At 30.8% G+C, this 14184-nt stretch overlaps 1 pseudogene; it reads left to right on the top strand.

Annotated features, from left to right (window-relative positions):
* Positions 1-1201, top strand: LOC110659989 (F-box protein PP2-B1-like; annotated as a pseudogene).
* The last annotated feature ends 12983 nt before the right edge of the window (positions 1202-14184 follow it).

The raw sequence follows: 14184 nt of genomic DNA, 5'->3' as shown, positions 1-14184 counted from the left end.
GGGTGTTCTTCAATATTTATTTTTATTTTAATTAAAAATAATAAATAATTTTAAAAAATAAAAAATAATAATTTCATTATTAAAAATATAATATTTTACTAAATTAAGACTTAGAAGAGTTTGTAAAAAATTAAAAATTGACTTATTTGGTCAGGGCATGTTTATGCTTGCTTCAATTATGAAAACTCAATATATTACCCAAAAGCTTCATTGCAAACAGAGTGCCGGCGAACGTTCAACCGTTTTCAGGTCCTCTCGATGTCTGCAAAGAGTCATCTCAGCCTCTGTGATTCTCCGATGCTCATCGACGATGGCAGAAAGGTAATCTCGCTCCCTTCTCCTCCTCCAATTCCTGTTTCTCATATTAACTCTATCTTATCATGTCCTTTCCATTAACAGAGCTTTGCATTGGAGAAATGGACCGGGAGGAAATGCTACATGCTTTCTGCAAGGGACCTTACAATTATCTGGTCCAATTCTCCAGATTATTGGAGATGGTTACCCGACCCAGATTCCAGGTTCTCCATTTCTCTCTTTTATTTTCCATCTAATTTTTTGATTAAGAAACTTACTGAAGCTTTGTACGAACAGATTTTCGGAAGTGGCTGAGCTTATTGATGTTTGTTGGTTTGAAATCAATGGCGAAATTAGTATCCAGATGTTGTCCCCAGAAACATCATATGCGGCGTACTTGGTGTTCAAATTGACAACAAGTGCTTATGAGTTTGAAGGACATCCAGCAGAGATCACTGTAGAGCTTGCTGGAAGTGAAAAAGATAAGCGTAGTGTTTTTGGTTCCAGTAAGAGGACAGAAGCGCCAACACCAAACTTTAAGAAGGCTAACTGGTTTGTTTAACTGCAGCCGGGTTTCGGGTTCGCAACCCTCTGTGCCTGCCGGAAAAAGCTATGGCAAATACCCGAAAGAGAGAGTAGATGGGTGGCTGGAGATTGAATTGGGTGAGTTCAATAGCGAGAACGGCGGAGATGGAAAATTGAAGATAAATTTACGAGTGAAAGGTGATCACTGGAAAAGTGGTATCATTGTTCAAGGGATAGAGATTAGGCCAAAAGGAGATTAAAAAATTAAGCAAGCAATTGCTATTTGAAGGTTGGGGCAAAGACTAATCGTTCCAGGATTTTATATTAGTATGTTGTAATTTATTATATTATATATACAAATAATTAAAGCTTCATTCTCTTCTCTCTTCGCCTTATTTACTGTGAAGTTAACAATCTGTGGTAAAGAAATGCATAGAAACTGTCCTTGGAGATTTTGCAATGATTATGTTTAACTTTGCTTTGCTTTAGTGTGGAATATAAAGCTCAATTTTGCCATTGCTGTCTTGCGACAGCATATATAAGACTTCTCCGGCTGATGACTTAGAGAAAGCACTAGAATTAATTACTAGCCAAGGTTGAATTGAGCTACCATAATTTTTTTTTGTCCAATTAGATTTTTTAATTTCAAAAAATTAATAATTAGGCTCCTAGCTAAGTTAACCGCCTTAATTTACATCATTGATAAATAAGTAAAATAGATTTCTAAAAAAAGATGCATTTCCCTCCTCATAATGCAATCTCGAGAGAATCAATCTCCCTTCGGCATTTCTCCTTTATTCAATTCAATCTCATCAAAAAAATTCCATTCTACTAATAGTTCAAGGGTATTGGAGTGGTTTTTAGGGTTGTTTGGCCTTGAGTTCGAGTCTGTTATGTAGTAGATTTCTTAACAACAAGATCTCAAGTAGTAGAAAGAACAGAAATAAAGCAAAAAAAGAAATAAAGTTAAAGTTTTAAGGACGGAAAATTCTTACCTAGATCGGGTCTATCATGAACTCAAAACACAGGATGTGTAGTGGGACTCATATATTAAAGATTGAGTCTACCATGAACTCAAGACAAAAAACATGTGAGATTTATATATTTAATGGACAAAAAAATTCCTTCTAAGGAGAAGAGAAAGAAAGAATGAGAGAGAAATTAAATAGGTTCTTGATATTTTTCCAAAATGATCCCCTTCAGTTACAATAGCTATTATTTATACAGCCACCAGCTCTTCCCATAATTGTTCCTACCAATTACAACCTTCTTAGCAACTTTCAATTCTTCAACTAACACATACAATCACGCTTCTTATTCTCCTTATTAGTATAACAGAGTCCTAGTGGAACTCAATTGTACAAAAAAAAAAAATTTCCATTCTCCTCGCTAGAATTACATTGCTGCTGATGCCATTCTTTTTCGGCAATCCTTTGAATGATAGCCATGTAAAACTCGCATACAATAAAGAAAGGATATGGTGGGGAGGGAGGTTCTCCACTGTAGAATTTAAAGTTGGAGAAGATATCAAGAAAATGACTGCAATCTGTTTATTTAACAAGTTGCTCTAACACAAGCCATGAATATAAACTGCTGAAATTAGACATTTCTTAGTAACTCATCATTTTCCTGTGGATTTGCCTAGTCAATTGGACTGATGACATGAGTCATTTGTCAAGGGTGAAAAGAAGAAGACTGCATACAGTTGTTAATCGTTGGTTGTTCCCAATTGCAAGAAAGATGTGGAAATTCGCCTTCCATTTCTCACATCCCAAATATTCAACTTGTTTGGGAAAGAATTCAATTTGCAGGATACTGAAGGATAAGTTGGTGCTTCTCTCCAATTCGCAAATTATAATTATTTTTTCTTCCGAACTTATATGAGAAAATTCTCACTCTGATTCTATTTGCACAGGATAATGTTAAATATTCCATGCTCAACAAATTTAGCCTTTCTATGCCTTGGGAAAAGATGAATAAACTGACTCAACAAGCTAGTGAGAGGCGTCCCAGGATAACAGTATTTTACATCCCTGAAATTCTAATAAATTTGAAAGCGTTCAACAAATGCATATGGTGCTGAGTGCATTAGCAAGTCATACTTCTATCCATTGTATTCTTCATTGGACAAACCGTAAAAAAAAAAAAAAAAAAAAAAATATATATATATATATATATATATATATATATATAAATTTACACGAATTATTAATTTTAATCAATTTTAGTCCAATTCCAAACTTTAGGACATGTTTAGTATGGCGTAATCAAAATTGTAATATAATCGCAATTATATTATATATTTAATTACGTTATTTGGTCACATAAAAAAATTTGATGTAATGGAATAATTATTACATAACATAATTAATCATATTTAAAATAATGTAATAGTTATTATATATAAAAATAGATATAATCATAATTATTTATTTTAATTTTTTATTTATTATCAATATTATTACCATCATTACTATTCAGCTATCACTGCTCTATCACCACTACCAGCAACGCCACTATAATCATCAACATCAACATCATGTTATCACAATTGATATCACTAACACTTAAACCTCATTATACACCATCTAGCCACTACTACCACCATCATCTAACCAATGTTGTCACAGCCACCACTACTACTTAGCTACCACTACCACTCAACTACCAATCACTGTGACCATTACTACTTATTAATAAATTAAATATTAAAATAAAAATTATAATTACATTACACTATTTATATTTTTATTTGACAACCAAATAGAGTAATGTAATAACAATTATATTACATTACATAATTAATTACGTTGTATATATTATATTCTACCAAGCGTAACCTTAGTGTTAAGGGATTTTGAGCACTGATGTGGCATATGACATGAGCAAAATATTATTATTGAATGTTGCTACTTACATAGCGTGAACTAAAACATGATTGCCGATGTAACAAAAATATTATTTGTCACGACACAAAATTCTGTGTCGCGACCGGTGAATAATTTAAATATTCTTAAATCATGTAAGTCTTATCAGAGTATCTTGAATAAATATATTGTCACTTACTAATCCAAAAAAAATAAATAAAATCTAAATAACAAAATACTGAATAAACATCATAAATATCCCTTAAGTAAACTGTTGAGTCTCTCTGATTTCAAATAAAAACTTAAACTGTTCAATAAACAAAACTAATTATTAGCCCGAGAAAACATGAATTCGGGTATACCATGAGAACAAATCAAAGATTGTCTCTCTTTAGAGAATGGATTGAATATTTGAATTAGCTGCAGAATTCTACTGATCTGAAATAGATAACAGACAGAGAAAACGTGGTTTGAGCTAAGTACTCAGTGAATGATAATTATAGCACACAATGGAATAGGAATAGATAGACACTTGATTAATTTCACAATAAATTTTCTATTCAATAAAATCATGTTTATGCTATCAAAATCATTAATAAAATAATTTCATAAAACATATATATAAAAGAAATTCATTTAATAAAAATTTTATGTTACAGTACACCAGGGTGATGATACCCCACATTACCAATGGTCAGATGGTAAGCGCGCAACCAGATATTAGATACGTTCCTCCTCCTTCACAGATATCAATGCATATGATACTAATGCAAATCATAAATTACAATGATGCATGACTCAATAATGCAACCTAATACCGTGATTGTCCACACGGCGGGGCCAGCTAACAGAAAAAGATACTTGACACAAGTACCAATTCAAAATAGAAAATCAATTTGTATAAATCAATCAAAATCAACAAAAAATTTCAAATAGAAAATAATAACTGATAGTGCAATTATAATAGTTTATTTCAATAATTTTAGAGAGTCAATAAGATCAAATCAATCTCAAATAAATTCAGTGTAACACATCAGTAAATTTTATAGTCAGATATCAATCAATATAAAGACATTAAAGGCCTATTCCCGGAATTCTAATGACTCTAATGCAAAGATAATTGACAAAATCAATTATTTAATCAAAATCGAAATAAAATTCAATAATAAAATAAAACTCTAGAAAATTACATGTAAAATATTTGTTAAAATACTGATTTAAAATTTCATTTAATAATAAATTTAATGCTAAGAAATTTTAAAATGGACTAAAATGGTGTCATATACTATAATTACCACTCACCTTAAACCTCCAAGACAATAGTTATTTTCAATGGAAAAGAGACAATTTCAATAGATAGATTGAATATTCGAATATCCTACATACCCAAAATATAAAAGAAAAATATCAACTAATAATAAATAATATAATAATAATAACATATATATATATTAATAATTTAACTTCAAGGTTATTGTTTATCAGTAATCATAATTAACCCAATTCAATAACAATGGTCAAAGAGGAAAAAAAAAAAGAATTTCTAGAGTAGTTGTAACAATTTAAGGAGAAAATAAAATCAAATTCACCCATTATTGAACAAAGAAAGATAATTTTTGACTTTGAAAATAGAATCTAAGGTGATAAATAGAGAAGTAAGAATTTATGAATTCTCTGTGCACATCAAATTATAAATCGTAAATTTATATATATATATATATATATATATATATATATGTATATATATATATATATGTAACAGTAAATAAAATATAATAAAAATACATGTTGAGAGTATTTGGTATAAAAGGAGGTGACAAATAGGTTTTGAGAGTAAAGTTTAGGAGAAGAGATGATTAGAGTATATATATTTGAAGAGTTCTATTAGGTGTAGAATGAGATAAGAGTTATTATTGAATTGGGTTGTTCAAATTACGGATATATATTTAATTTCAAAAATAATATATATATAAATAGATAAACAGATCATCCAATAAAATATATTTTTTTAATAAATATATTAAATTATTATTAATTAATTAATATAAATAAATAAATAGATAGATAAAATATTAGATTTCCACACAATTATTCATCATATTTTCCAAATTTTGGAGTGTTTGATCGTAGCAGATATAGCCCGTGTGTCCTGAGGTGGAACTCCAAAGGCAGGAGATCAGCTTCACAGCAAAATTAATATCTATGCTCATGTCTTTGTAAGAATGAATTTGGATTAATTCAGGGAGGAAGAAGCCTGAAAATGTTAGTTCGGAAATTATTATCATCCGGTCGTAAGTCCTTTTTTGGAGTAAAAGATTTTACAAGAATTTAATTCATTTAATTTTTTTTATCAAATTTTACGTTTAAAATGAAAGAATTCCAATCTTTTCTAATTTAAAAAAAATTATTTAAAAAATATATAAATCAATCATGAGTATGTGAGAATTCAATTAAATTTTTTCTTATAAATAATTTAGTTTGAATTATGATTCATATAAGAAGTAATTAAGAATAATTTAAAATAATTTCCCATTTAGGAACTTTGTTTCTAACAGTATCAGGATTAACAGACAGTTTTTCCTCTGTTTTCTTTAGAAGATCTTTTAGAACCGCAATGAACTCTGATTGATTATCTTCTAACTCCTGTTGTTTAGGTTTTGAAATTTGAGAAGGTTTTGAAACTGGATCTGATTTTTTGAAAGTTTTTGGAGTTTTAGAAAACGGATATGAAATGTTATGCTGTTTAGCATACATCTCAAACTAATTAAAGAAAAAAATATGAACTTTGTGTTGGTATATAAAGTCATAATATTCCTTTTGAATTTCTTTCCTTTGATCATTGAAATTTTTGAAAAACCACATTTGCTTTTTATGATTTTTAAGAGAATAAAAATCATCATGCAAATATTGTTTGTCTACTTCAAATTCTTTTTCAAGCACATTAAGTTCATAGTTTACATTTTCTGTAATGGCTGAAAAGGTAGGAGAAGTAGGTTCTGACTCTATTTGGGTTTCAACCTGAACAGACTCGTTTTGTAAATTTGTATAAACTGGATGTGGAACATTTGTAGAGCCATTTACGTTTTGTAAAGTGGATCTAGGTATTTCTGAAATAGAAAACCTAGAAGAGTAAGTCTGAGGTAGAATACCTAGGCCGAATATTTTGTATTCCAATTGGTTTTGTAACAGGCAAACTAATGACAGAAGGTATACAAGATACTCTTCCTATGTCAATAGTACTGGATGTTGAGGAATCATCTGGAAACCTAAGGCTTCTGTTCAAGCTAAGGCAGGCTGACTCTTCCATCGTCATACTGGGTTATTTGCCTCAGTTGAATGTTTGGCTCAACTATTTTTAAAGATTCTGGTTCTACTGCACCTTCTAAGATCCATTCTTCTAGTAGGGTTATGTCCTTCCATTGGATAGATCTAGGGATTACAGTGTTGGATTTTGTAAGATCAGTTTGTAAAAACAAAGTTTCTCCTCTTTTACTTTGAAGCTTATGTTTTGTAGCAAAAGCAGAAACAATAGCTTTGTAATGGATTTTGTAAATCAGTGCAAGAGGAATAGATCCTTCAAGCATTTTGTAATTGTGAGTTTTGATTTGTAAAACAAGGGATTTTGTAATATTACTATCGTTTAACGAAACAGTAAAATTTGGATAGCAATCAAAAGATATTGGTCCACTGCACAAACTAGACTCGACTGAACTAAGCAAAGAGTCCTGGAAGTTTATGAATCTAGTATCTCTAAGAACTGCTAGGATTGAGGTATTCAACCCTTCTTTTGTAAGTGGTTTAATTCCAACTTGGACTAAACCTATATGGATGTATTTGTATTGTTTTTCACAGTTTTTTTGTAAGGATTTTTGGGACAGAAGAGAAATCGTCTCAAAAGGTTTTGTAATATGAAGATCTCTTTCTTCAGTTTTGATCGTGAAATCAATTTTGAAAAAATTGAGTTTTGTAGTCTAATAGATCTGATCCTTTTGTACTTTTGGAATTTCCCAATTATCTATACATTTTTCAAAATTTTCGATTATTATTTCTTCACTATTAACTATCTTTCTCGACTCAGAGGATGAGGTAGAAGAGTTTGAAGAAGAAACTATCCTACAGAAAATTGGATTCATACTTAAAGAATTTTTCTAGGTTGATCTTTTGAGTTAAGTGAGGTAATCGCCAAAGGAATCACTGCCCTAAACACACCCTCTCGGCTACAAAGACGGGACTTACAACCCAGGCCTGTTTACACCTCTAAAGAAGCTATCTTATCACCTTAAGATCATCTTACCAACCTCTAAAAAATGTTTAAATGTGAATCCGAACCTTAAATAGAACCTTTTCCCCCCAGGCTCTGATACCAAGGACGCACAGGGATCGAAAGGGGGATGAGCTAACAGGGAAGAAGCAACAATCTAGATCTTGAATAATATATAAACAATTAAAGAAATAAACAAAATGCACAAGAAAGGAAAATCATCAGAAATGAAAATTAAATTTGTAAATTAAAGATTAAATATATATATATATATATATATATATATTCAATAGGCGGCAGAGCCAGTCCGTTAAGAATATATATACTTAACAAAAATAAAATTAAACTTGAAATTTAAATATGAATATACATGTATATATTTAATAGGCGGCAGAGCCAGTCCGTTATGAATATATATACGTATATTTATGCAGACCAGGCTGTTGAACCGACCATATGCAGGCAAAATAAATTTAAAATTTTGTAAAAGAAATTGAAGAAAACTTACTTCAAAATCTTATAAATTTTGTAAGATTTGTACAAAGGTTTTGGAGATATAATTTCGGGTAGGACTTATAAAGGTTGCTCAACACATGAGCTTCCTAAGATCTACTACAAGGAAGTTACAGGGTTTGTAGGTTTATAGGTGATGTAGAGGTAGGGCAGGATGGGAAGTGAATCAACCTTCTTGCTCCTTTCTTCACCTCGGGGTGAAACTCCTTCAGAACCTTCTTCGGATTCTCTTAGCTTTAGAAGCTTGAAGGGGAGAAGCTTGGGCTCAAGAAGCTTGAAGAATGGTTTGCCTTGGATGGGTGCCTCCTTATATAGAAGTGTCCAGGGGCAGTTTTGTAATTTTGTAGGTTTTGAACAGTGTCTGCCATTTGATGCCTTCACGTGTGAACAGTGCTTCTTGTCTCCTTCACATGTGAACAGTACAAGATATGACAGGTGAAGAGTGTCCTGTCTGGTTTTGAAATAAAGGAAGAGGAAAAAGAGAATATTACAAAAGTGAAAATGATTACAAAAATTAAAATAGAAGGAAAATGAAGAGAAAATGGATAATTTTGCCGCCATAAGTTTCTTTTTCCGGTCTTTTCTTTTTTTTTTTCTTCTTTTTTTTTTATAACAGATTTTGTATTTGTGAAGAGGTACCACAACCTTCTTCATCATCATCTCCCAAGTCTATGATGGGTTCTGAATCAGAATTGGCTGCAGAAGAATTGGTTTTGTTTTGCAATAATTGTTCCATTATTGCAAAATATTCTTCATCATTTTTAGCTCCTGCTAATCTTGCCATGGCATGTGATCTTTGGGCAAAAAAATAATTGATTTGAAAAGTTTTGTATAGGAGTTGGTGGAAAAAGGTTTTTTCCCTTAAGCGAGGTTATTACTCCTTGGTTTGTAATTGTTTCTGGGATATTAAATGAATCCCATCATTTTACCTTAAACCTTCTGATGATTGTATTCAATCCATCTTGGGGTCGAAATTCAAAAAACCAGATAAGAACCCAAGATAAAAAGAATTTTGAAGAAAATAAGAGAAGAGGAGGAAACCTTTTCTCTTTAGGTGAGGGTTTGTAATGGGTTTTGAAAAGGTTTAAACTCTCTGATATTTCTGGTATAAGAATTTCAGGTAGTGCACCAAAATACTTCCACCACTGAGCAAACCATGAAGGGGTTTTGGAAGGATCAAATATTTTTTGGAAATAGAACAGCCATGAATGACTATTCTTGTGATTTTGCATGAGAAACGTATTGTACCATGCCTGTTGGTAATCTCAGTAATTGAAATGTTGGCAATGGTCTATCTTGTTTTGAAATGATAATGGGAAGATTTTTGGTTTTATAAGTTCTTGCCCCCAATCAGAAAGATTAAGGACGTTTTGAATGTGACAGGTTGAATAAGCCGGATCAGCATGGTTTTCTTTTAGGTAAAAATGTTTGAATTTTGCTGAGCCAGTGAATTCAAGAATTACCTGGTAGTAGGAATGGGTCTTGGTAAGATCCCATGATTTGTAATGCCATCCTTTTGGGAAAGCTTTTGAAATTGCTATAGAGGCGTCTTGGTGTAGAAATTCATCCTCTATAATCAAAACATTTTGAAAATATGTTTTTATAATCCATTGTGAAGACTTCTTTTTTAATTTTGTCTGGGACAAAACTATTTGAGAAGAATTTAGTTGAGAAAGACTATTTTGGAATTCGATTTGTAAAATCTCATTTGCTTGAGAAATATTTTGAGAAAGGGTTTTTTGAGAGGAAGATTCTCCTTTCTCAAGGGTTTTGGAAATGGGTTTTGTAGATTTACCTTTCTGGGAAATGTTTTGTAATGCCTGAAGAACTTCAGGAGATTTGGATAGTAATTCTATCCATTTTTGAATCTGGCTGTCAGTTTCTGGAGCCTGAGATTCAATATATTTTGTATGATCTTCTTCTTCTTCTTCTGCTTCGGCTATGTCTGCCCAAGTTTGTATAGGCTTTGCAGAAGAGATGACTGGTTTTGTAGGGTTTGGTTTTGTAGAGGCTGAGGCTTCAGCCTTGGTATTTTTCTTTCTGGGCATTGGCCTGTTTTGAAGAAATTCTTTGGTTAGAAAGTCTGGGATAGAATTTGTATCTCATTTTATAAATTCAATTTCAAAATAAAAAATACTTAAAATTGCTTGCCATCGTGCAAAAATTTATTTTGATGCAAGATTTTAAACATCTTTTTGCAAAACTTCTTTGGCTAATTTGTAATCAATTCTAAGCAAAAATTTTTTATTTAATAAATCACTTTGAAATTTTTGTATGCACATGACAATTGCAAGAATCTCTTTTTTGATGGTAGAGTATTTCTTTTGACAATCATTCCAATGTGCAGAATGGAATTGAACTATTTGTTCTTTTCCATTTTGAACTTGTTTTAAAATTCCACCATAACCTAACTCTGAGGCATCTGTCTCGACTACCTTAGGGGCTAATGGATTTGCTAAATGCAGACAAGGAATGGTTTGGACCTGTTATTTAATATGACAGATCACTTCAGTGTGATGATCTGTCCATCGAACAGGATTTTTCTTTAACCTATCATGCAAGGGTTTTGCTAGACGGTTAATATTTGGACAAAAATCTAAGACATAATTCAAGCTACCTAAGAATCTCTATAGATGGGTTTTATCTAAGATTTTGTCAGGAAATTTGTTTGAAAATTCTAGACTTCTCTCTATTAGAGTAATGGTTCCCTTTGGACAATATGAGTGGACAGTCATGCCTTTTGGCCTAAAAAATGCCCTATCAGAATTTCAGAGAATTATGAATAAAATCTTTAATCCATATTCAAAATTTTGCATAGTCTATATAGACGATGTTCTTGTGTTCTCGGAGTCAATTGAACAACACTTCAAACATTTAAGAACATTCTTCTCTGTTACAAAACGAAATGGCCTTGCCATTTTAAAATCAAAGATTTCTCTCTTCCAAACCAGATATATATATAAAATCAAAGATTTCTCTCTTCCAAACCAGATATATATATATATATATATATATATATATATATATATATATATATATATATATATATATTCCAGATAAATGAACACGAGGGTTGATATTAAAATTTAGCTTCAAAGTTATTGTCTATCAGTGATTATAATTAATCCAATTCAATAATAATGGTCAAAGAGAAAAAAAAAATGAATTTCTAGAGTAATTGTAACAATTTAAGGAGAAAATAAAATCAAATTTATCCATTATTGAACAAAAAAAGAGAATTTTTTACATTGAAAATAGAATCTAAGGTAATGAATAGAGAAGTAAGAATTTATGAATTCTCTGTGCACATCAGATTATAAATCGTAAATTTATATATATATATAATATAATAAAAATACATGTTGATAGTATTTGGTATAAAAGGAGGTGACAAATAGGTTTTGAAAGCAAAGTTTAGCAGAAGAGATGATTAGAGTATATATATTTGAAGAGTTCTATTAGGTGTAGAATGTGATAAGAGTTATTATTGAATTGGGTTGTTTAAATTACAGATATATATTTAATTTCAAAAATAATATATATATATATATATATATATATAAATAGATAAACAGATCATCTAATAAAATATATTTTTTTAATAAATATATTAAATTATTATTAATTAATTAATATAAATAAATAAATAAATAGATAAAATATTAAATTTCCACACAATTATTCATCATATTATCCAAAGTTTGGAGTGTTTGATCGTAGCAGATATGGCCCGTGTGTCCTGAGGTGGAACTCCAAAGGCAGGAGATCAGCTTCACAGCCGAATTAATTGATACGGTGTGTCCGCAAGTGCACGGGTCACAGTAGTATAGTTTTAAAATGATATCGATCCCACAGGGAATTGTGCTTAAATTGGAAATAAAAGTATAAGCAAATTAGAATGACAAAAATTAAAAGATATTAAAAATAAAATCTAAAAATTAAAATTAAGACAAAAATTAAAGATGTAAAATGAAATTTGGAATTAAAATTGGTATTTAAGGAATTAATGCTAAATCAAACAATTAACTAAAATTAATTAGACTAGATTACCAAAAATTAATTTGAAATTTCTATTTATGAAATTAAGAAGAATTAAATCTAAATTCAATAAAAATAAAAATAAAGTGATTATAGAAATTGGATTTAAATTGGATTTAAATTTAAATTGCTATTTATGAGGTTTGGAGGATTTAAATCTAATTTCAATGAAAAATAAATTGATTCTAGAGATTGGATTTTCAATATTGTTTGCATGTGATTTTTCCTAATTTAGCCAAACACATGAGAATTGCAATTTTGAGGGAAATCAATTCTTAAATTTTTGAAACCTTTTCAAGCATCTCAAAATTGGTTTTCATTAAATCAAACCCTGTTTTCACGGTATTTCAAATCTAACAAAACCCAATTAATGCTCTAATTGATTTTTGGAAAGTTCCCCTTAATCTTCTTAGCTTATTTCTAACACCAAGAAAATAAAGTTTATTGCAAGATTATCTATCCCCAATATTCACTTTTCAGTCCATCTATTAAGGATTAAAACTTAACTCAATGAGGGCCCATTCATCAAGCATGGAAATAAGCACACAAGCAATAAATCAAAATATAACAATCTTCATTTAAATGGCTAAATCAGTTCAAAACCACAAAACAAATCAATATTTACAAACCCATCTCTAGAATCTCAATAAACTACTCACAAATCATTGTTTAAAGATAAACCCAAATGAAGAAATGAAGAAATAATGGAAATGTAAGCTTAAAGGGGTAGAAAACTCCAGAGATTTGCAGCAGGATCTCTGCAGAAAAGTGCAGAAACGTGATCCTTGCTGCTGCTTGAAGAAGATGCAGAAGATGCTCCTCCCTTTCCCTCTTTCTATCTTCCTAAAAATGCCTCCCTTGCTCTCTATGGAAAGAAAGTGATAAAGGGCACTTTATTTAGGCAAGGGACTGTTCTAGAATGGGTAAAAGGGAAGGATCCAGAGAAAGTGAGGTAAAAGGTCGAGTAACGGAAATGCCACGTCAAAAATTTTCCAAGAAAAAACATATAAGCCGTCGTTGTGTCGCGGGTTGTGTCGCTCTCGGCGTGAATATTCGACGATCGACACAACTGCGACATGAGCTAATTCTTGTCAGCCGCAGTTGTGTCGCCTCGCCATTTTTTTTTTTTTCAACTTCAAAATTTTTGCAATTCGATTTTAATCTCCTCCAAATGGCTACTGATCAAAATACATCAAATTTCTCCAGATTTAACCTACAAAACAAATAAATTCCAAAAATTAAACTAAGAAATGTGAAAATTGCAAAATTGACTAAATATATACTAATATCTAAAATAATAGCTATGAATAAGGGTAAATTATGTGCAAAAATTACTCCTAAATGATGATCTAAAATGCATGCATCAAATTCCCCCATACTCAAACTCTTGCTTGTCCTCAAGCAAAATTTCATTAAAACTCATTTGGAAGGGAATAGAATCAGTCTTTGAAAACACAAAATTCACTAATCCAAACTACCAACTTACCTCTAGCCACCAACATTCCAAATTCCCACCAAAGAAAAGCACAAAGAATGAAGCAAGCACTCTCAACTATTACAGAATAGCTAAGAATTAACCAATCAACCCAAGCAACAAATACCAACCAGCTACAAGAGTCAATTGTGCCAAAACAAACCTAAATGAAATAGATAGCCAATGCGTCTCAAATAGATGGTGAGTAATGT

Source organism: Hevea brasiliensis, chromosome 14, assembly GCF_030052815.1.
Source record: "Hevea brasiliensis isolate MT/VB/25A 57/8 chromosome 14, ASM3005281v1, whole genome shotgun sequence".
Classification (NCBI taxonomy): domain Eukaryota; kingdom Viridiplantae; phylum Streptophyta; class Magnoliopsida; order Malpighiales; family Euphorbiaceae; genus Hevea; species Hevea brasiliensis.
This window is presented reverse-complemented; position numbering and strand designations above follow the sequence as displayed.